The sequence below is a fragment of the Macaca mulatta genome, chromosome 6 (genome assembly GCF_049350105.2).
Source record: "Macaca mulatta isolate MMU2019108-1 chromosome 6, T2T-MMU8v2.0, whole genome shotgun sequence".
Classification (NCBI taxonomy): domain Eukaryota; kingdom Metazoa; phylum Chordata; class Mammalia; order Primates; family Cercopithecidae; genus Macaca; species Macaca mulatta.
In genome coordinates this window covers 94,857,597-94,880,177 of record NC_133411.1, presented here as the reverse complement: position 1 = coordinate 94,880,177, position 22,581 = coordinate 94,857,597, and the positions used below count along the sequence as shown (strand labels likewise).

The following is a 22,581-nucleotide window of genomic DNA, read 5'->3' as shown; positions in this document are numbered from 1 at the left end:
ATCTCCTAATAAAAAAGTTTTGATGCCATTCTTGGATCAAATTGTTAATTTAAATATGATATAGCAATGTTTAGTAAAAAGCATGAATTAGGAAACATTAAAAATTTTTTAACAGGAAAAGAATACGGACTGCTCAGCTACAACAACTGTTAACAATGGCTAAACTGAAAGATGTGGTAGAGCACTATTCAAATGTGGAGTTAGGAAATGAGAATAAAACCCAAATAAATACAGTTTCTGAGATGTAGTGAAAACACTGATGAACTGATTTTAACCATGGAATAACTGAATTTGTTAGTAAACAAGGATCTTTCTAATGAGTTTACTGTATGTAAAACTTTGTTCTGTGCTTTTTCTATCCCTAATAAATATCTTTACTATAAAGACATTTATCACTTTACCACCCAATTTTCATGGACACTAAACCATATGAAAAACACACACACACAGACACACACAAACACACATACACACACACACATTTTTTTTTTGCAAATCCTTTCTTTACTACTTTGAAGAGTAACACTGTAGTCAGTCATCTTTTTAAACTAGAACATTATGAATGGGGATGTTCCCATATTAGAGATATGAAATAGGTTAATAATTTCATATTAGATGCTATTGCTCTTCTGGGCAGGTATATTTCTTAGCCAATACACAAAATCAAGAAACACATCCAAACCAAGAACATATTTTGTTGCTATCTTTTAGGAAAGAAGTATTCCTTCTTTCTCCTGGAATTAATTTCTTGACTCACAGCTGGAGTAACTTCCATTTTTCTTTCACAAAGCCTAAAACAAATTCCACACATATTTTGGATCAGAATACAACCATTTTGAAAAATCTGTATAAACCAGCTGTTTACATGCCTCTTTTTTGTTTCATTGGTTACCTGCAAGAGGGTTTTTACATAGACCCAGAAATGCAGAGAGAATCCTCTACAGCCAAATCTAGCATACCCTGTGGTACAATGTTAGAAGAAAAAGTACCTATTGTTCTCAAGATCAGATTCTTTAAAGCTGATACACATGATGATAATCTGATAATAAATATCAAAATGAAGTTGTACATTTTTTGCATTATACAGATCATACAGCTATATTGTGCATTGTGAGATTAATATAACCAAATATGTAATGTTGTCAGCAACACTACAATATTAAACATATACAAAATGTTCTTGCTGCATTTACTATTTGGATATACAATGCTAGCATCAATTTTAAGATGCTATATTCTTTGTTACCAGAATACATCTCCACAAGCAGCCTGTGTTTAGACGCTGGCATCATATCAGTGTGTGTGTGTGTGTATCATTATGTAAGTTAAACTCATATTTACTGATTTTGCAAAGGATTTTAAAATTATAATGACAATTTCTTAGATCATATGCATACTGATTTTCCCCTAGTATTCTTGTTCTCTAATCATATAGGTAGAAATGTATGTGATGTACAATAAAATATGAGCTATAAAATCAGCAACAATTCTTATACCTTAATAATACCATAGTTTAACACAAAAATAATGCTTTCTTCCTTCTCCATTCCCTGAAAGCCACAAAACTCTGAGTACATCTGCAGGAAGCAAGATAGGTAATTTTTAGAGGTATTCCAAATTGTAATGGCACAATTGGAGAGATTCTGTTTGAAAAACAGTAAGAAACCTAATTTCTACAAGTAACTCTCTTGGACTCTCATTAAACCGAAGCCTACACAGATTTGAAAATAAATAAATGAGTAAATCACCATAGTAACCATGAAGTTTATAGCTATTCACCTGGAGTCAGATAACCTGAATATGAGTTCTAGATGAAGATGGGATTGTGTACATTTATTGTGCTTGGCTCTATCCTAGGTGTTTGGTTTATCCTCACATCCTTATAGAACATGCGTTACATGTTTCATTTAACAACTGTGCAAACAGAGACCCTGTGGTTTGATGTAACTTACTCCTAGTGACTGTGCTAGAATGAGCACCTGAATTTGCAAGCAAGATCCATCCTCAATCCATTACTACGTACATTCTCTGGCTCCATCAGTTGCATTGAACTTCTTGCCTGTTAGTTTCCTCATGTGCGGAAGGGAGATAAGAATGCTCGATTACACATCTCCTAAGGTTTTCAAAGAATCAATTGCAATGTAAAACAACCTTTAAAACTATGTGGCCCTCTACAAACTTAAGGATTAAGAGATAAAAAGCTAGGAGTTATTAGCAAGAAAAGCCAGAGCCCACATTTCATCACAGTTCCTTTTTCCTTTTCTCCCTTTCCATTTATTCTTCTAACCCCTCTCTTCTGATTAATCTCTTCCTGACACAGTGAAAATTCTTGTTTCTGGCTGTTTAAAATTGCCCAACAGGAGAACTGAGCTTAGATCATAGGATATGCCTTCTTGCTCTCCTTCTATTTCATCTTCAACTCTCTGTAACAGGACTTCGATCCAATTAGGAAAAGTGCATCTCCTCCTCTAAAGATGGCTACATGAGTGAAATGTAGGTAGATGTCTTTGTTCAGTCAACAACTTGTACAACTGTATTTGGCCAGTGAACACTGCTTTGGCAAACTCACCAATGACCTTTTATTGGCAAAATCCAATGGACACTTTTAAACTTCATCTTGTTTAAATTCCTTGTGACATTTGACAATGCCGAGAATTCCTTCACAGAACAAATTTCCCCTCCTTAGTAAAGCTGATACCAATGTCTCCTGATTCTCCTCCTAAAGTTCTGACAGTTTCTCTTAGTTTTCTTCACAGGCTATTCTTCTTCTAGCTTCTTCTAGGGTCTATCTGTGTCGAGCACTCTTTTTTCTCACTGCATACCAATCATGAGCAACCCATAAATGACACTACATGAGGTTTGGGCTAAAACCTATAGAAGACTGAAATCTCTGGATGTGAGGAAAATCTCAAACCCAGCCCTTGGTGGAAGAGGTAGGATGCTCTGGGAGCGAGGCATTAGCGCTGCACTTGTTTTCTTGGTTCACCCCACTATCTGTGCACTACTCTATCCATTACTGTCCGTCCTAGAGAAGCCATAGGGCTGTATTATGGAGGCAGTTGGTGGTGACAAGGGGCGTCTCATCCATGTTCATAACTAACACTTGTCACAGGACCTGGTACACCATAGGCACTGGGGGAATATTTCATTGAATTGAATGAATGATGTTAACCATACCCCTTTAAGGTGCTGAGTGACCTCAGAAAAGTCACTTCAAACTCTCTGGACCTCAGATTCCCCATGTGTAAAACAGAAAATAATAATCACAAGGCCTTCCTGGAAATTTAATTTTAAGGCTGAACAAATATTTTTGAATCGTGAGGTGTTATGCAAATGTCAAGGTTAAAAGATTAGGGAATTACCTCCGTGTTGTTAATAAATGTGCCTAGATATTACTAATTTGATGACTGAAAGAAAATGTTCGATTTTGTCATTTATAATTTTTTATTCAATAAAACAGATAACCTAAATGGTAGAAATTCACTGTTCTTCCTAAGGAATTCAATTAAATTACTTTAATCTTGAATTGAAAATTATACCCAATTAACAGTTCTCTGTTTCTGGAATTTAATCAGAAGTTGAAAAATGTGCCCACCTCTGTTTCATTGTTTCCCTGAATGATACATGGAGCTCATGGCTTCAGCTCCTACTTCTTTGCAAATGACTTTGAAACTATTGCCGTCTGACTTTTGTTCCCATAAATTCTCTGAACCGTTCTTATCAACATGACCAAAACCTCCTTTTTGCTAAATCCAGGAGACACTTTTAGCCCTCTCTTATTTGACCATCTTAGCAGGATTTGACAGAGTCAATCATCTCTCCTCATTGAAATGTTTGTGTAGCTTGGCATCTGTGACACTCTACTCTCCTGATTTTCCTTAACATTTAAAACTTTTCCCTCTCAGTTCTTTTTCTGCATTAATTGTTCTTTGGAGTTATGTTCTTGGCTTTTTTCCCCCTCCACATTTACTACTCAGGTAATCTCATGCACTCTTAGGCTTTCACTCATGATCTACATGTGGGTTATTTCCAAGTGTTTTCTCCAATCCAGGGCACTCTTCAGAGTTTCACACCCAAATATTTAGATGTCTTAAAAAAACAAAACAAACAAACAAACAAAAAAACAGCCAGATGTTCACAGACAATTTCAACTCAATGTGTTCAACATTGAACCATCATCTTTCCCTTCCTCAGATATTCTTCCTGTTGTGTTCCTGGTTTAATGAACGGGTCTATGTAAAAGGGCCATCCATGAAGGGATGATGCATGAAAAAGACAGCAGTCTAAGTGTCTTAAGTAGAAGGAATATAATTTAGGGCCTCTGCACATGATGTTCCTTCCATCTGAAGTCCTTCCCCCACTCCCCAACTCCTGCCACTGCTATCTTTGTTCAGTTAATTGTTACTAATCCTAAGGTTTCTGATTTAGGTGTAATCTAATCCTGGAAAATTCCTTGACCCTCAAAGTCTGAATAAAGTGCCCTTCTTACATAGTTTGTCAGAAATCTGTCATAGATACTTTTCTATCACAGATGCTCATCATATTGTATTGTAATTGTGAGTTTGTCTGTCTCACACACTAGGCTTTAAGCTACATGAAAGCAGGGACCATATCTGTTGTACCTGTCTTTGTACTCACAATCCCTAATACAATGGCAGGCATAGGCCATTTCATGCCTCTACCCTCATCCTTGCTGTTTGAACTGTATCCCTTACCTTCCCAGTGGCACACATTTTCTCAACATTCCTAAGTCAGCTCAGGTGTTACTTGCACTATACATTTTTTTCTTGACCTGAAAGGTAGAATGCATTCCTTTCTTCTTTAAAGTTCCTGCCCTTCTTGAAGATTGTTTGCAAGTAGTAGAAATGGATTTCAACTATTTTCAGTGAACGTGAGGCTTTATAACGCAGATATAAGCAGGCATGCTCAGATACAGCCATAGCATTGGCTAAAATCTTGAAACATTTCCATAATAGTTGCTAAATAGCCACTATCTGTGTTCCTACAAGAGCCAGCCCAGCCACTGCAGCCACTCTCCCTGGATCTCTCGGCACAAACAGAAACTAACTACCAGGAGATCCTCAGTATCTGCTCCAGCACCATGGATAGTGGCCATGAGGCTTAGAGCTTGGAAAAATATCTATTAATCCAGAAATACATGGTCTCAGACCTCTTCTTCTCTCTGTGTATCTGGTCATATTTTTTATTATTTGCCCATAAACTTTTATGTATCTTTAAGTACACGAAGGCAAATGTATCTACCCCAACTTCCTATTCCTTCCCAGCACCTACAGAGACTGACTAGCATCTGTAATTGCTAATTTTTTAAACATCTTTATTAGATAATTTATTTTTTCCTTCTTTTATCACACATTATTGAATTTTATCATACAGAGGCACAATATGAACTCCTAAGCCAGTGAGGGAAACTGTCTAGTAAACAGATCATCACACTTCAGTCTAAATGGTCAATAAAAATATGGACACATTATCATGGGAGCACAAATGAGAAATTAACTTTGCATGGAGGATTGAGTCCTGGATTAAAGATCTGGGCAGATTAGGGTTAGATTCAGGCCTATTAGTGTAGGCGTGAACCCAAAACGCAATGACCAAGAGAGAAAGAGAGCTCTAGTCAGTCTAAATCTCACGTATTCTGTGCGTCACTCTTTTATAGAGAGAACTTTTACTTTTCAGTGCTAGCCCATCTCTATAGGGGTGAAAGCAGTTACTAAGGTGTTTCAAATTTCTTTTACAATTAAAAGTCCTTCGGTGTTAGCTTTGCCAACTGAGCAATGAGAACATATGGCAGTACTCACTCATTCATTCCACAAACACATAATGAGGCCCCTATGTGCCAGTCATGATGCTGGGAATTAGTGGTTTATGAACAAGCTAAAATCCAATGTGACTGCTAATTTAAATTCCTGGGAGAAAAAGTCTTGCTTAAAATGGGTGTCAATCCTGGACTATTCACCAGTGACCACAGAGCAGGGTCACACATTGCAGAAATAATTGAATGTGTCCAACTTTGTACCCAGAGTGGACAGTTCCCAGGAAAAGGGACATGGGCTAAGCTCCCACCAAAAGGCATCTTCTGTACTCCCCTGAACCCAGCCCAGGATGCTAAAGCAGCCTAAAGTACTCTTTTGCACTTACTGCTATATATATATGCAAATATACATACATAAATATTACACACACACACACACACACACACACACACACACACACACACACACACATACATTTGGAGACAGAATCTCATTCTATTACCCAGGCTGGAGTGCAGTGGCATGATCTCGGCTCACTGCAACCTCAGCTTCCCGGGCTCAAGCCATCCTTCCACCTTAGCCTCACAAGTAGCTAGGACTACAGGTGTGTGCCACCATGCTTGGTTAATTTTTGTATTCTTTTGTAGAGACTAGGTTTTTCCATGTTGCTCAGACTGATCTGGAACTCCTGAGCTCAAGTGATCTGCCTGTCTCGACCCCTCAAAGTACTGGGATTACATGTGTGAGCCACTGCTCCCAGCTATAGATTATTTTTCTAATGGACTGTAAGTAGCTTGAAGCAGGGGCTATAACTTATATTTTGATATCCCCAGTGGCTAGAACAGCACCTCACACAAATAGGTGATCAGTAAATGTTCATTTAACACATAAATGAAAATGATAGAGGGGAGAAAGCAACTAGAAACAATCATCTAGTCTATTTTTTAAATCTGTGTTCCAAAAAGCACTAATCCTGTAAGACAGTCTACATCAGGAATAAGCAATTTTTTTTTCTGTAAAGAGCCAGATAGTAAATATTTTAGGTATTGCAGGCCACATATGCTCTTTGTTGCACATTCTTCTTGGTGCTATTTTTTACCCTTTTAAAAAGTAGAAGTTATTTTTAGCTTCAAAACAGGCAACAGGTGGAATCTGGCTCATGGGCCATAGTTTACTGCAGGTTGCTTTACATCATAAAATAAGTTTGATGTGGTAGACAGAATAACGGCTCCCAAAGATGTCCATGCCCTAATCCTGGGGAACAGAGAATATGTTACCTTTCACGGCAAACGGGACTTTACAAATATTATTAAATTAAAGATCTTGACGTTGGGGGATGAGCCAGATGGCCCCAATGCAATCACAAGGGTTCTAATAAGAGGGAGACAGAAGGACTAGAGTCAGTCAGAGAGACAGATTTGAAGATGCCCCACTGCTGACTTTGAAGTTGAGACAAGGGCCCACTAGCCCAGGAATGCAGGCAGCTTCTACAAGCTGAAAAAAGCAAGGAAACAGATTATCTCCCAAAGCCTCTAAAAGAATTGTAGCCATGAAGACCCATTGTGTACTTCTGAACTCCAAAACTATAAAATAATAAGTTTTTATGGTTTTAAGCCAGTACCTGTGTGGCAATTTGTTATAGCAGTAATTGAAAACTAATATATTTGGGAAGTATAGAAGAGTATATTCCTCTTCTTGGATATTCATTATGTATATTACAGGCTCTAAGAAATCCTGATAGAGAAAATTGTTTCTATTTGTTTCACAAATAAGTTTTCAAAGTCATTCTTAGTGGACACTTGTTTTGGCTATCCAGAATAAGTTCTATCTGTAGCCCAGTTATTTTTTATGGAACTCCTTCCTCTCCAATCTCACTGCATGTGATTCGGAAGGAGCTGACCTCAGTTCTAGAAATAGGCATGTGATTTATATCAACAGCATGTAGTGGACACATGATCCATTTCTAGTGACTGGAAAACAGGCCAAGTATGTTTCCAGAATTTACAAGGGAAGAAGTCTTTTCTTTTCAAAAATGCTATTAAGACAATGGGAAGGGGACTGAAACTGTTGGAAGCACCTGGCTTGTGAAAGGAGCTGACAAAGATGCAGAATTCAGAGATGAAAAGCACCAGACTATATTAGTTTTCTGTTGCTGCTATAACAAATTACCACAAACAGTGGCTTAAAACAACACAAATCTGTGATCCTACACTTCTGGAAGTGAGTTATAGGTCACTAGAGTAAAATCAAGGAGTGGGCAGGTCTGTGTTTCTTTCTGGAAGCACTAAAGGAGAATCCAATTTCTGCCCTTCAGGTTGCTACTGTAGGACAAAGGCCCCATTTACTTTCTGCCTGTTCAACTGAGAGTTGTTCCCAAGTTCTAAGGGCCACCACATTCCTTGACTTGTGGCTCATTTCCTTCATTTTCAAAGCCATCAACAGTGGGCTGAGGCCTTATGATGTCCATTTCCCTTATGTATTCCTCTTTCACTTTAAAGCACTTGTGTGATTAGATTGGGCCCAGTATAGTCTCCTTAACTCTTAATCACATCTGCAAAGTCCCTTTTGCCATATAAGGTAGCATTTCACAGTTTCTAGTGTCAGGGCATGAACACCTTTAGGGGAGCATTATTCTTCCTGTGATACAGGTACCAATGATATTCAAGCCACAGGGTTACCTATATGGCCTCCTCTACCCCTGGACTTTTCAGCTCTCTCAGAGGATAAACCCCATTTTTTGGTTAAGCTAGCTTGAGATAGGTATTTTATAACGTGTAGCTTTAGGAAACCCTAACTACAACATAATTGGACTAGAAACTCTTGCATTTTTTTTAAAAAAAAAGAGGCAGACATGGTAGTTTATGCCTATAATCCCAACAGTTTGGAAGACTGAGGTGGGAGAACTGCTTGAGGTGAGGAGTCTGAGACCCGCCTGGGCAACATGGTGAGACCCAGTCTTTACAAAAAATAAAAATACAAAAATGTGCTGTGCATGGTGCCATACATCTGTAGTGCCAGCTACTTGGGAGGCCAAGGCAAGAAGATCACTTAAACACAGGAGGTCAAGGCTTCATTGAGCCACGTTCATGCCCCTGCACTCTAGCTTGGGTGATAGAGTAAGACCTTGTCTCAAAACCAAACAAAACATTGTGTGTGTTTCTCTCAAAGAGATGGTGTTCCAAAGCATACTCTGGGGAATGTTTATTTATTCCCCAATTTTCTAATAAAATTCTTCTTTATAAAAGAAGCCAAAAAAAAAATTTCCTAAAGTCACAAAACTAGTTCATTTCAGAGTCGGTCATGAATCTCCAAATTCCAGACTCCCAGTACAATGTTTGTCAGTACATTAAAAGTTTTTATTTATTTATTTATTTTTTGAGATGGAGTTTCACTTGTTACCCAGGCTGGAGTGCAATGGCACTCTCGAGTAGATGGGATTACAGGCATGCACCACCATGCCCAGCTAACTTTGTATTTTCAGTAGAGATGGGTTTCACCATGTTGGTCAAGCTGGTCTCAAACTGCTAACCTCAGGTCATCCACCCTACTTGGCCTCCCAAAGTGCTGGGATTACAGGCGTGAGCCACCATACCCGGCCAGTTTTTCTTTTATTATAAATGTCTAGTTTTTCCTACAGTGGCCAACATCAAACACATCCTTCTATAAAGACACGCACAGTCTCCATTTGTGCCCAACAGGCTAACATCTGGATTTTATTTGCTATCAAAACTACTGCCTTTCTGCCTATCTAGAATAAGTCAATTGACTACTTGTTTGGTGGACTAATCATTTATTTACTCATTCATTCATTAACAGAATTATTTAGCTGCAATAATAAACCAAATTATCTTATAGTTGTTAAATATTCATTAAACTTTTACAAATTAGTATATCTTTTCTTTTTAAAGAAATGTTAGAAATGTTTAATAGGAATATTGCTTTCTTTCTGTAGACAAGTGTTTGTTACTGTTTTAGTTCCCGACAACCTGGGCCAAGGTGACCTTGTTCAGTTCCTAGTGGGAAAATGCATCCTTTTTCCTGGCAAGGATGAAAGAATGTACGTTGGAGAAGGATTTCTAATTTCTGGAACTGAGAACAGCTTAGTCTCATAAGTCACTCCTGACTAGCTCAAGAGGTGTCCGTGATGTTTGATTCTGTTCCCAGCTATCAGCAATGGATTAAAGAAATGAAGTAACATTAGCATTAAATGACTTAAGATTTTTCAGTGTTAACTTTTGTGTAAAACAGTACACTTACAAATTTCACTTTATACATTTGTTTAATTATTTTTTGAAATGGCAGAAGTAAATATGTGCTACTTTGTGTTTTTCTCTCTTCCTACCTTCTTTGCTCCACACCATGTGAGCCTAACTGTATCCCTATGCTGGGCTTCTTTCCCACCTGGCAAACTCAGTACCCCAATGCTTCCTTTTCATCTTCTCCAGTGTTGGTTGAAGTCTGGTCCAGGGTAAGGTCTGTGGGACCATCTGGTATAGAGAGAAAGAAGGGTTGCTCCCTTCAGATCTCTTCAAGAAATTGCTGTGATTTCCCCACTCAGGCCAGAATCCATTGTCAGAGTGCATTTACTTCTTTCCTTGTCTGTTCAGAGCGACTGCCTCAATTCTAGAAAGTATTTTTTTGAAAATATTTCTAGTTTTTTTTCCCATGAAATGGAGATGAGATGCACACGTTATTGCTGACATATGAGGCTTTGCTTTTCCCACTGTGGCTAAATTTTTAAAATAAGATAGGTGTAGTTTTATTTCCATTTTCATGTTAGTAGGGGTAAAATTGTGTGTGTGTGTGTGTGTGTGTGTGTGTGTAATCTATCTACCAACTATCAATCTATTTATCTATTTTCTCATGGTTAACAAAAACTAGACTCCAGAGTTAAACTACCCAAATGTAAATATTTTAAATTCTTATTCTACTACCCACTAGCATCATAATTTCGTAATTTTTACCAGGTTATTCGACTTCTATATTCCTTATCTATCTCATCTGTATAATAGGGCCAACATAAAATGCTTTACACCTAGTAATGAAATGAAATAATGCACATGGAATGCTTGGACCAGCATCTGATATATAGTAAGCACTTTAAAAAGTGTTAGCTACTATTATTATTGAAGTAAATTGTATGTCTGTGTGAACCAAGGAAAGAGATAAATTCTAGGCAGAACCAAAGGGAAGAGTAAAGGGAAGAAAAGTAGATATATCTAGGTTACCAGGAAGAAAAGGAATAAGCTTAAGACTTCAATGTTTTCCCCTCAATCAAACCACAAGGAGCTATAGCACATCCTTGCAGTAAGCCTCATCTTTAGGCTTTACCATACAAGGAGATTATATTCTGTAGCTTGAAAATACTAAATTGAGGAATTCTCCTGGTTGAGAATGTTTTTCCAAGGACTAATTTGATTACCTTGCTATTATGTTTACCATTATTTCTATGGAGAAAAATATATTACAGATTACTAACAAACCAAAGTAGAATAACTTTTGAAATGAGCGCCATTAGTAAACTTGGATAGCCTAAAGAGTATATTTTTGGTTGATGAAAAGAAAGGAATGTAGGTGTCCCACAGATGATCATGTTCTTGTCACCAACAAGCTGTATGTTTTCTGAAAAAAGAAATAAAAATGATTTTTACTTTAATCTTAAAAAATTTGTTTTAGAGATAGAGTTTTGCTCTCTTGCCAGGCTGGAGTACAGTCATGCAACCACAGCCCACTGTAATCTCAAACTCGTAGCTTCAAGTGATCCTCCTGCCTCAGCCTCCCAAGTAGCTAGGACTACAGGCAAGTACTATCATGCCTGGCTATTTTGTTTTTATTTTTGTAGAGATGGGGTCTCACTATGTTGTCCAAGGCTAGTCTCAAACTCCTGGCCTCAAGAGATCTTCCTGTCTCAGTTTCCCAGTGTGCTGAGATTACAGGTTTGAGCCATTGTGCCTGGCCAAAAATGCATTTGTAAATGTTAATTTAATTTCAAACATGGGAAGAAGTAATATCTTTACTAACAAATTGTAAATTAAATGCTTCATTGTATTTTTCCTTCTTGTGGAATAATAAAAACAAACTTTTCTTCAAATGAGAATTCTTACAAGTTTATAGTGAATCTGGCAAGAAATGTTTCAAATTGCAAACACATGAGAAAAGGAGAGAAATCCAGGGAGTCTTTATCAATCACAATACAAACATCTGAGGAAATAATTACTCCGAAAGTGTACAGTTACAGCTGATAGTAATTGCTACACAATGTAAATTGTTGTTTCCTTAAATTTTTAAAAAATATTTTGCTTTCAGAAAAAGTATAATTTAATTTTTTGGTTAATATATCTTGATATTTACACAATAGACAATAGTATCTTTAACAAAGAAGAACTTAATTGAAATGCCAAAAAGTTCAATCATTTAAATTATTTTCAATTTTATGCAAATAATGATGAAATTATACAGAAAGTTAAAGCAGAAAATGTTTTTAATACAGTACCTCATAAAAAGTCTCAATCATATTTTATGCTATTGAACAATGTTTATTTTATCTCATTGGATAGATGCAGATGAGATGGGATAGATTGTGTTTCTAGAATGAGAACACTAAATCAGCAAATGGCAGAGCCATCATCCCAGTATCCCTTTGGAGTTGCAATCCCTGCATTTCATCTTGACTAAGACTCTTCCACTGTGGTAGCCAGCCCCTGAGATGGCCTCCAGTGATCCTTGTCTCTTAGTATCCTATGTTGATTCTTTTCACATTGAATAGGGCTGACTTGTGCAACAAATAAGGTATTGTGGAAATGACAGAGTGTGACTTCTGAAGCTAAGTCATAAAAACATTGAAACTTGTATCCTTTTCTCTTGTATCATTTGCTTTGGGAGGAGATAGCTATTGTGAGGAGACTCAAGCACCCTATGGTGAGATCAATGTGGCAAGGAATCCTTTCAGACTTGAAAGACCCTGAGCCAGAACCACCCATCCAAACCACTTCTGAATTCCTTACCGTAAAATCTCTAAGATAAAAAAAATGTTTGTTGTTTTAAGTTGTCAAGTTGGAGAAAGTGAAGTAACATCCTTATCTTCAAACACCTGGGTTATGGCTCATCTTTGGCCATGGTTTCTTCCAGCTACTATTCATATAATTGTTGGTAACATCTCCCAGGTTGCAGTGATGCTTGCCCTTCATAATGCCAAACGTCTTCCACCAATCTCTAATTTTTTATTAGCCTTCAGCCTCTATTTCCTCCTCCTTTTCTTAAAGGCTCAAGCTTTAATAATGTCTAACCTGACATAAAATTTAGGTGAAACTTCCAGGACAGCCAGTTGTACATTCGGTCTGTCATTATTGCTCAAAATTGTTGACCAGAGCAAAATTAATGATAAAATCAAACAAGCAATGTAGCAAAGTGCCATGGAAGAAAACACAGAATGATACCTGAATGCTTACTGGCTAAAAGCTTAAAATGGTACTAATCATATGCATTGGATGACTGGCTGTGAGAAAAAGCCTTATTTATTTATATTACATTTGAAACAGTCAGGGTAGGTTAGATTGTGCTGTAATATAAACAACCCCAAAATCTTAGAGATTTTGTAGAACAAAGATTATTTCTTGCTCACACTACTTCTCCATGGGTTGACTTCGTATTTTGCTTTGTATCATTCTCATTTCACATCATCCTAACTTCAGTCTAACTGAGTAGCAGTGGGAGCATTTCCAGTTACCACCACAGAAGGGAAAGGCTACAGCAATGTGTACTCAATTTTGCCCAAAATCCATTGACAAAACTAGTCACACTGCCATACCTAATTTCAAAAAAGGGGAGGGAGGAAATATAATACTATTGTGTGCACAAGGAGGAGAATATCTGGTGAACAACACATATGCCACAATATGTGTACAAATTTATCCCAAATATTTCTGAGTTGAATAGCACTAATTAGGTGATACTATATAAGAAATTCTTATAGTGTGACTTTTTTTCAGGCATAGGTGGGATGGGGTGAGATGAAGATGAAATGAAGTGGAGAGAGTATAGAAGGAACAAAAATGTTGCAAGGACAATTAACTGCATTTATTTGTTATTTTTGTGTGTTAAAGATCTAATGTCTCATACCATGGGGAAGAGGAAATAATGAGAGTAACTAGATGTTTGAAGAATCAATAAGTTAATGGATAAACTAATGAAACCTATGATTTTGAGTATTTCATTAGTGGTCTCAGATGGCTCCTGGACTCTCAAAGTTAAACCAGTCCCTCTAGTATTGCCTTCCCTGGAATGCTCAGTACCTGTGCTAAGAGTGACCTAGGCTAGTCTGGAATCATTGAACCCATGGGAGATTGTGTTTTTCAAATCTGGACCTCAATGAACTTGAGGTCCTTCCCTGTAAATTGTAGCATTTTCTTCCATTACAGAATTTATGAATGTCCTAACACCACCCATGTGAGATATCTGTCATTAATTCATAAAGATGATTATAAGCATCAAGGTAATCAGAACTTTTCCTAAGGGCCTTTGATCCTTAAATTTTCTCCCACATTTTGCGAAGTAAAAAACAAATTTACTGCCTTGACCAAATTACATGGTGAAAATTTTAAATAAGTACAGTCATGCATTGCATAATATTACATAACAACATTTCAGTCAACAACAGTCAATGTATAATATTATAATGGAGCTGAAAAATTCCTGTCACCTAGTGACACTGTAGCCATCCTAATGCCTAATGAAATGTTTGCATGTTTGTGGTGATGCTGGCATAAACAAACCTACTACATTGTCAGTCATATAAAGTATATCACATACAACTATGTATAGTACATAATATTCGATGATAATAATAAATTACTGTGTTACTCATTTATCTATTTACTATAGTATACTTTTAACCACTATTTTGTGCACTCATTCTACTTATAAAAAAGAGTTAACTTTAAAACAGCCTCAGGTAGGTCCTTCAGGAGGTATTCCGGAAGAAGGTGTTTCTATCATAAGAGATGACAGCTATATGTTATTGCTTCCGAAGAACTTCCAGTGGGACAAAATGTGGAGGTGAAAGACAGTGATACTGATGATCCTGACTCTGTGTAGGTCCAAGCTAATGTATTCGTCTGAGTCTTCATTTTTAACAAAAATGTTGAAAAAGTATATATATACACATATACATATATATATATAGAGAGAGAGAGACAGGGAGGGAGAGAGAGAGAAAATTTATAGACTAGGATATAAAGAAAACATTTTTGTACAGCTGCACAATGTGTTTGTGTTTTAAGCTGTTATTATAAAAGTGTAAAAAGTTGTAAATAATTAACAATCTGTAAAGCTACAGCAAGCTAAGGTAAATTTATTGTTGAAGAGATAATTTTTTAAAAATAAGTTTAGTGTAATCCAAATATATGTTGTTTATAAAATATATGGTAGTGCACAGTAGTATCCTTGACCTTCACATTGCATTCACCAAGCTCCATTCATGGTAGTACCCTATACAGGGGTATCTTTTTAAAAATTTTTTAAATTTTTGATTATTTTTGGTTTTTAAGGAGTGGAAAATTTAATAGACAGGAAAGAAGAAAGAAGAAAATGGCTCCCCCGTACAGAGTGAGGGGGGCTCCGAATGGACAAACCTCCATTTTTAAAATCTTTTATACCATATTTTCACTGTACCTCTTCTACGTTTAGATACAAAAATACCATTGTGTTACAATTGCCTACAGTATTCAGTACAGTAACATGCTGTACAGGCTTCTGGTCTAGAAGCAACAACCTATACCACATAGCCTAGGTATGTAGTAGGCTATAACCTCTAGGTTTGTGTAAATACATTCTATGATGTCTGCATGACAAAATTATCTAATGACACATTTCTCAGAAACTGTTCATCATTAAGTGGCACAAGATTGTCATTGCCCACTATAAAATATTTTCCTCTTCAGCTGTTTAGTAGACCTGTGTATAATCTTTGCAATATTACTATTTAAAAAGGTATTTTGAGATTTTTAAAAGAAGTGTAAAATATCAAATAGGTTTAAAATACTTTTAGCCTCTAAATAAATGTTATACTGTGTCAAACTATTTGGGCCACCAAAAGGTAAAAATAGAAAGAAATTTGTAAGTACCTTGATTTTTTTCTTCCCAATATTTTCAAATCTCTCTGGGACCATTTAAAATAATTACTATTTCAAGATCTCAAATTTCAGCATTTCTTACTTATATTATATTTTCATTTAATAACTGCTCTGCTAATGTCTTCGCTTGTCATCTTGCGTTGTACCCAAGATTAAAGTATTGCATGTATGTATATACTGACTGCTCTATCATGTATTTTGTTATAAAAAGGCATTTCAATAGAATATTTAGAAACATTCTTAAGGTGTTTGTAAATTTAAACTGCTTGCTGATCACAGCTGCCAGACTGAGACACTTTCAAAAGTAAGTTATTTATCTATAATTTGTTTCAAATAGAAGCAGTCTCACAGTTTTTAGCATTTTATAGTTATCAATATCATTATGAAATATTTTTAAAACATATTCTAGAAATAAGCAAGTTTTCAGCTTATGGAAATTATAACTTAAAGCATGACAAACAAGTAAGTACAGAACAGTATAAGGAATTACGAAGATGAGGAAGGGATGTTCCCAGAAGGAGAAAGCAATGGAAAGGCATCAAGTGAGGATATGAAAAAGATTTGCTAAGCTAGTTGCCACTCCTCTTTCAGATGAAAATGTCATTTGAGTTTCATCAAGAAGAGCTGAGTCTCCCATATCAATAGTTGATCATTTTCCCTTATTCTTTGACCCAGGAAAGCAAATGAAAGCTGACTGGAAATGAAAAGGCACAGGTTCTAATGTTAAGTTCAGCTTACTTGGTCGAGGCCCCCAACTAAACTGTCTCTCATTATTTTTTCATCACTGAAAAACAGATGAGACTAGTGGAATTATATAGTTTTATAGTTTTAGCACATTACTACCACAATTAGTGTTAAATGAGTCAAACAAAAGGAAAACTTAGCCAAAATTAAATGAAGCCACTTTGAGATGAATAATGGCTTTCCATTTCCAATTAACCTAAGGCACTGCAAAATAACCAGATAATATTATCAGCACACAGCTAGTTCACCTGTTGTTCTAAAGTCTAGATTAAGCAAATCAAAAAAGTCCCCAGACTCTTAGTTCAGGTTGCTTTAGATTTAACAACAAAGAAGAGTTTCAAATTTCAAGATGCTAAAGAAAGTAATATAATGAATGGCTGATTATGAGATTGGGGAAAAGAAAAGGCTTGTTCTGATGAGTAACTATTTCCACCCTTTGTGTTTAATTTGTGTCGCAAATGTTGATATTTTATAATTTTTTATTTATTTATTTACATTTATTTATTTATTTTACTGTTTCAAGCTAGGAGTAGGACTTCAGCATTCTATAATCTTTTACCTAAAGTTTTGTTCCAAAGTTGTGATAAAGACCAAAAAAGATAAAGTCACATAAGTATGTAAAAAAAGGGAGGGTGACAAAAGATAAAAATATAGTCAATTTGAAAGGCAGTATTTCATCCATGTGTTAATAATGGTATGAGTTCAGGACTTAGGAAGCAAGATAACTAAATGGTGAGGTTCTATGCCAAATGCTCCAGAATACACAGACACAGTTACGATGAAGTGCAGAACTGAGATTTAGATACAGAGAATTCTCAATCTTTTTCTCAGCATAGTATCAGGTGTCTACGAGCTTGGGGATGCCCTCCCCTTCACCACTCATGTAGACACACACAAAGGAATACTTGGAAACAGAGCAGGACTTCCAGTATCTCATAAATACAATGACAGATTTCCCAAGAATTATACTCTGGGTTAGAGGAAACCAAGAATAGAAAATGTTCTTAAAAGGAAAATCCATAAAGAGATATCTGACCCTAACCTCAACTACCAGAGCTACAGAGAAGAGAAACAAAGACTTTGTTATAAAGAAGACATTAAAACAAACACATGTACAACATTGATAAGCATTTTACTCAAAGGGAGAAAAGAACGGGAAGGGCTGAAAGTCTCCACACAAGCCAATCTTTTTGATGAAAATATATTTCCTTTTTTCTTCTGGTCTCCTCTATAAGACAGTGCACAAAGTGCTCATTTATATTTTCTTTGTTTTCATCCCAAAGCTAGAAGATCAAAGAGTTAATAAAACCTCCTAGCTATAGAAGGTCATTACAAAACTAAATGCAGCAATTCAAAGTGGAAAATAGAATGAATGCCAAGGAGATGTTTAACAAAGTAACATTCTAGATGTATTCTTTGAAGAACATTTGCAGACTCGTTTGATTGCTTTAGAGCGCACAGGGAACAATGCAGCTGCATGGAGCTAACATTGACTGATGGTTGCATTCTGCCAAACCAAAGCCAGGCGGCTTAGAATCACAAGTGTATCTGATATAGAATTACCTAATATAGTGGAAATATTCATGTGTATTTTGCATAGCACAATAATATTAAAAACTTCCACCTTTTCCCCCCTTGGGCCTAATTAAATGCCCAAACATAAGACATGAGTCTATTCATTGGAAAAATAATTTGAAGCACTATTTTTCCAAAAGCTGACAAAATTGGATGGCAAAATAAGGGATTAGCTTAATGCTTCCCATTAGCTATTGAGATCCTCCTTCTTTTGCTTTTTTCTTCTTTTTTTTTCTTTAGTGCTGACATCCTTATAATGGTAGCAAATACAGAATACAAAAGGGAGGCTTTGGAAATCATCAATATTACCACACTGATTTATTCAAAAGAGACAGGTTGGTACACTGGTCTTGCATTACAGTGTGACATGCTAGAGTTTGCCATTCACTGTACACTGTCATCTAAATGCTTGAGTTCCCCCAAAATTCTTATGTTGAAACCTGATCCTCAATAGTATTGAGAGGTAGGGCCTTTAAGAGGTGATTAGGTCAGAAGGGCAGAGACCTCATGAATGGAATTGGCACCCTCATAAAAGAGGCCAAAAGAAGTTTGTTTGCCCCTTCCTCCATGTGAGGACCCACCTAGAAGTCACCATCTATGAAGCAGAAAGCAGGCCCTCAGCAGACATGAAATCTCCTGGTGCTTTGATTTGGACTTCCCAACCTTTAGAACTGTGAGAAATAAATTTCTACTGTTTATATTTTTGATAGCAGCTCAAATGGACTAAAACACTGTAACCCTGGGGTCTTAGCATTAGGACCCATTAAACAGGTTTCCTCCTGGAGAAGAAACAGCAGAACATCCTAGAACATCAGAAGTACCCATCCTGTTGGTAGGGCCATGGCTATGTGGCAACATGAAGGCCAAATGATAGAGGGTATTTAAGGTCTCCTACTGAGGTCTAATCAAATGATGTTTTCCCCACTATTTGAAAACTTGGGAAAAACTTGTTTTCATGTTGAGGTAAAAGGAGATCTTTCCTAGGGTAATTTGAAGGTGAATTGAAGACTGGCATAGCTAGGTGTTCATATAATGATTTTATTTAGGAGAGTGTAATTTAAAAAAAAGCATAGAAATATTTAAATAGCTGAGATTAAGCTTTAATCAATTAAACTTTTTAATTATTTGGGGCAAATAACTAACATTTCACTATCAAATGAATCTGTTTTGAAGTACCATTGAAAGTTGTGCTGGTGCCAATAAACAGTCTTTTTGCCTCAGTGGTGCATGTCACCTTCCTGCAAGGCAACTAGTTTGCAGATATGGTCAGAGGGAAAATTACTGAACAACAAAATGAAAAGGGGGCATAAGTCAGCCAGCTTTCTCAATCCTAGGAAAGGAAACTTCCCTCCTGCTTATGAAAGAGGACGATTGTGCTCAGTACCACTTAACCAGTGCCAACAATCTGGTAAGCCCTCTATTCAGTGCTACACCAGGGCTACAGAAAGGTGACCTGGAGTTTGGGGCCGAGGTCAGGGAAAGGTCACTGCCTGAAAAATGAAACTAGTCAAAAGAAAAGAATCCTAGGAATGGGTGAGGTTACTCATCCACCAAAGTAGCCCAATCTAAAAGATGGCATTTTTTTTTCTGGTAGTTTAGTGGTCAGGGAAAAAATAAAAGAGAAAGAAAAGGATTTGTTAAAAAAAATATATTCAAAATTCTAAGCCTTTTAAATAATCCTGCTGACCCTTGCAAGCTTGTCCTAGCATGCTTTGAAGTGTGGCCATAAGAATCAGCATTTTGTCACTAAAATGCCTACAGACTTTCTCTATTTTTTTACTTCTGCTTTTTAGGTTCATCATTTCCCCTCTCCTCTCACTGGTTTTCCTCTCCATCACCACCACTACAATTTCAAAACTAAAAATCAGATGTTAGGTATGAAGACACCATTACCCTGTTGTTTGAAACGTGCTCTGAACTAGCTGGTTGACTTTCCCCTCCTCAGCATCTTCTTGGTGCCTTTCTATAAAGGCAGCGTATCCAACACATGCCAGTATGTGGACCTTAGTTGGTCATGGTATGCCAGGAGTGCCTGTTTTAAATAACCCCTTTTAAGGTTAAAGGAACTTAAATTCTTGGCATATTTATTTGCCCTTTCATAGCTTTTATCTTTGAGATGTAGATGAGTGCTTACAGGGTGCCTGGAATGGAAACAGGCTATAGGATGAAGGAGCATGGGCTCAGGGTTGCATATTTTCAGGCTTCCCCACCTCAAAACAAAACAAAACAAAACAAAAAAATCCATGACATTTCTTTTCCTGGATGGCAAAAATGAAAACATTTTATGAATAAATCCACAAATAAAATGATATCACTTTAAAGATGTGAAAAAACTAGGTGTACTTTGAAAAAGTACATTTTAAATAGGGAGCCAGAAGCAGATATGTGCAACTGCAATGTTTACTATTCATCTGATTTATTTTTCTAAGAAACACAAAAACCATGAAGTTAGAAAGAATTCAATTAACTCTCTTCAGTGTGCAGAAGGATGTAGAAGGAGTTTCAACTTCCTTTTGTTTTATATTTGTTGTCAAGAATTCATACAAGAAAGTCAATTTTATACAAAATAATTTTACAAAATTACTTTTAAGATAGTCAATTTCCATAGATCAACTTCAGTAGGTCATATAATATGTCTTTTAATATGAACTCCTTAGCTTTATTAGTGCATTAAAAATTATTTATCTTGCAAAATAATAAATTAAAAACAGAATTAGAATATCTTTGCTTTATGTAGCCACAGTATTAAGTTAAAATAGTATAATGCATGTTATACAAAGAGAAATGTAAATGGGGCCTAAAAGAACATTTTTAAGTCAGTTTCACATTAAACATTGAATAGAAAAGTTGACTTATCTTAAGTAAAGCAAGTCACTACATCACTCTGCTACAGCAAATGTTTCTTTGTAAATGAGGATGAACTGACAATGCTTGAAAGTATAGTTCATCAGAATCACAAGAAACCAAATATTATGAATGTGTAAAATTCCATGTTTATTTAATATCGGTTACACAGCCAGTTTATTGAAACCAGTCTTTGTAAAGACAAATAATATGTCTGATGAACATAAACAGTATCATACAGTTGAAATTCATCCTGTATTTTCACCTGAATAAAGATGTCATTATGCAAGAATTTCAACAATAAAGACCTTGCCTTGAATTGGCATGGCATCTCTCAGAGCTTCAAGGCAGCACAGTCTTCCATCCAACTCCAGAGATTATCAGCTCTACATCAGGGAACTTCAGTGATTAACTTGTCCACACTTAGCTACCATGGAACCTTCCTCCAGTATCTGCATTGGCCTCCAGTGTAGTCAGTGACATGGGCACCTTCTCAGAGGACATATCCAGAACCCAAGCTGGGTATTCCTAGGACAAAAAATATGCAGATAATGTAAAAAGGCTCATTCCAGTCACAGAGAAGTATGAGTGTTATACTACTTAATAATGGTACCAACAAATATTAATTTTATTGTTATAAGTTTACTATGTGCCAGGCATAGCACACTAGCTCATAAAATTGACATAAGAACCCTATAACTATTAAAATTATCTCTGCTCCAGAGGCCAAGAAACTTGAAAAAGTGGTAGAAGCAGGGTTTGCATCATCAAACACAGCTCAGGTAAGACTAGTAGCTTCCTTTACTCAACATTGTAATGAACTAATAGTTTCTTCAAAGCCACTCACACCTTTTTTTCTGCCCTGCCTTTCTCTCTTTCTTTCAATTAGTTTTTAAATTGACATATAAAATGTTATATATTTACTGTGTACATCATGATGTTTGGAAGTATATATACATTGTGGAATAGTTAAACTTAGCTAATTAACAAATTTATTACCTCATGTAGTTACCATTTTTGTGGTGAGAACACTTAAAATCTACTCTCTTAGAATTTTCCAAGATACAATCTATCATCATTAACTATAGTTACCATGCTGTAAAATAGCCCTCTTGAATTTATTCCTCCTATCTAACTATAAATATGTATCCTTCCACTGCACTCCAGCCTGGGCGACAGAGCGAGACTCCATCTCAAAAAAAAAAAAACAAAAAACAAAGCAAAACAAAACAAAACAAACAAACAAAAAAAACAAATAAATATGTATCCTTTAACTAACAACTTCCCCCTATCCTCAACTTCCTAACCACTCATCCTCTGGTAACTATCATTATACTCTTTACATCTTTTCCTTCTTTTCTTTCTTTTCCTTCTTCCTTCCTTCCTTCCTTCCTTCTTTCTTTCCTTCTTTCCTTCCTTCCTTCTTTCTTTCTCTTTCTTTCTTTCTTTCTTTCTTTCTTTCTTTCTTTCTTTCTTTCTTTCTTTCTTTCTTTCTTTCTTTCTTTCTTTCTTTC

The 22,581-nt window shown here is 36.2% G+C and overlaps 1 long non-coding RNA gene across 1 annotated transcript in view; it reads right to left on the bottom strand.

Annotated features, from left to right (window-relative positions):
- Nucleotides 1-20,629: 20,629 nt before the first annotated feature.
- The window catches only part of LOC106998839 (uncharacterized), a 45,309-nt gene continuing 43,357 nt past the window's right edge, over nucleotides 20,630-22,581 (bottom strand). The window contains exon 2 of the long non-coding RNA XR_001445386.3: nucleotides 20,630-21,595. This is a non-coding gene — a long non-coding RNA (uncharacterized LOC106998839). The remainder of the gene's footprint in view (nucleotides 21,596-22,581) is intronic.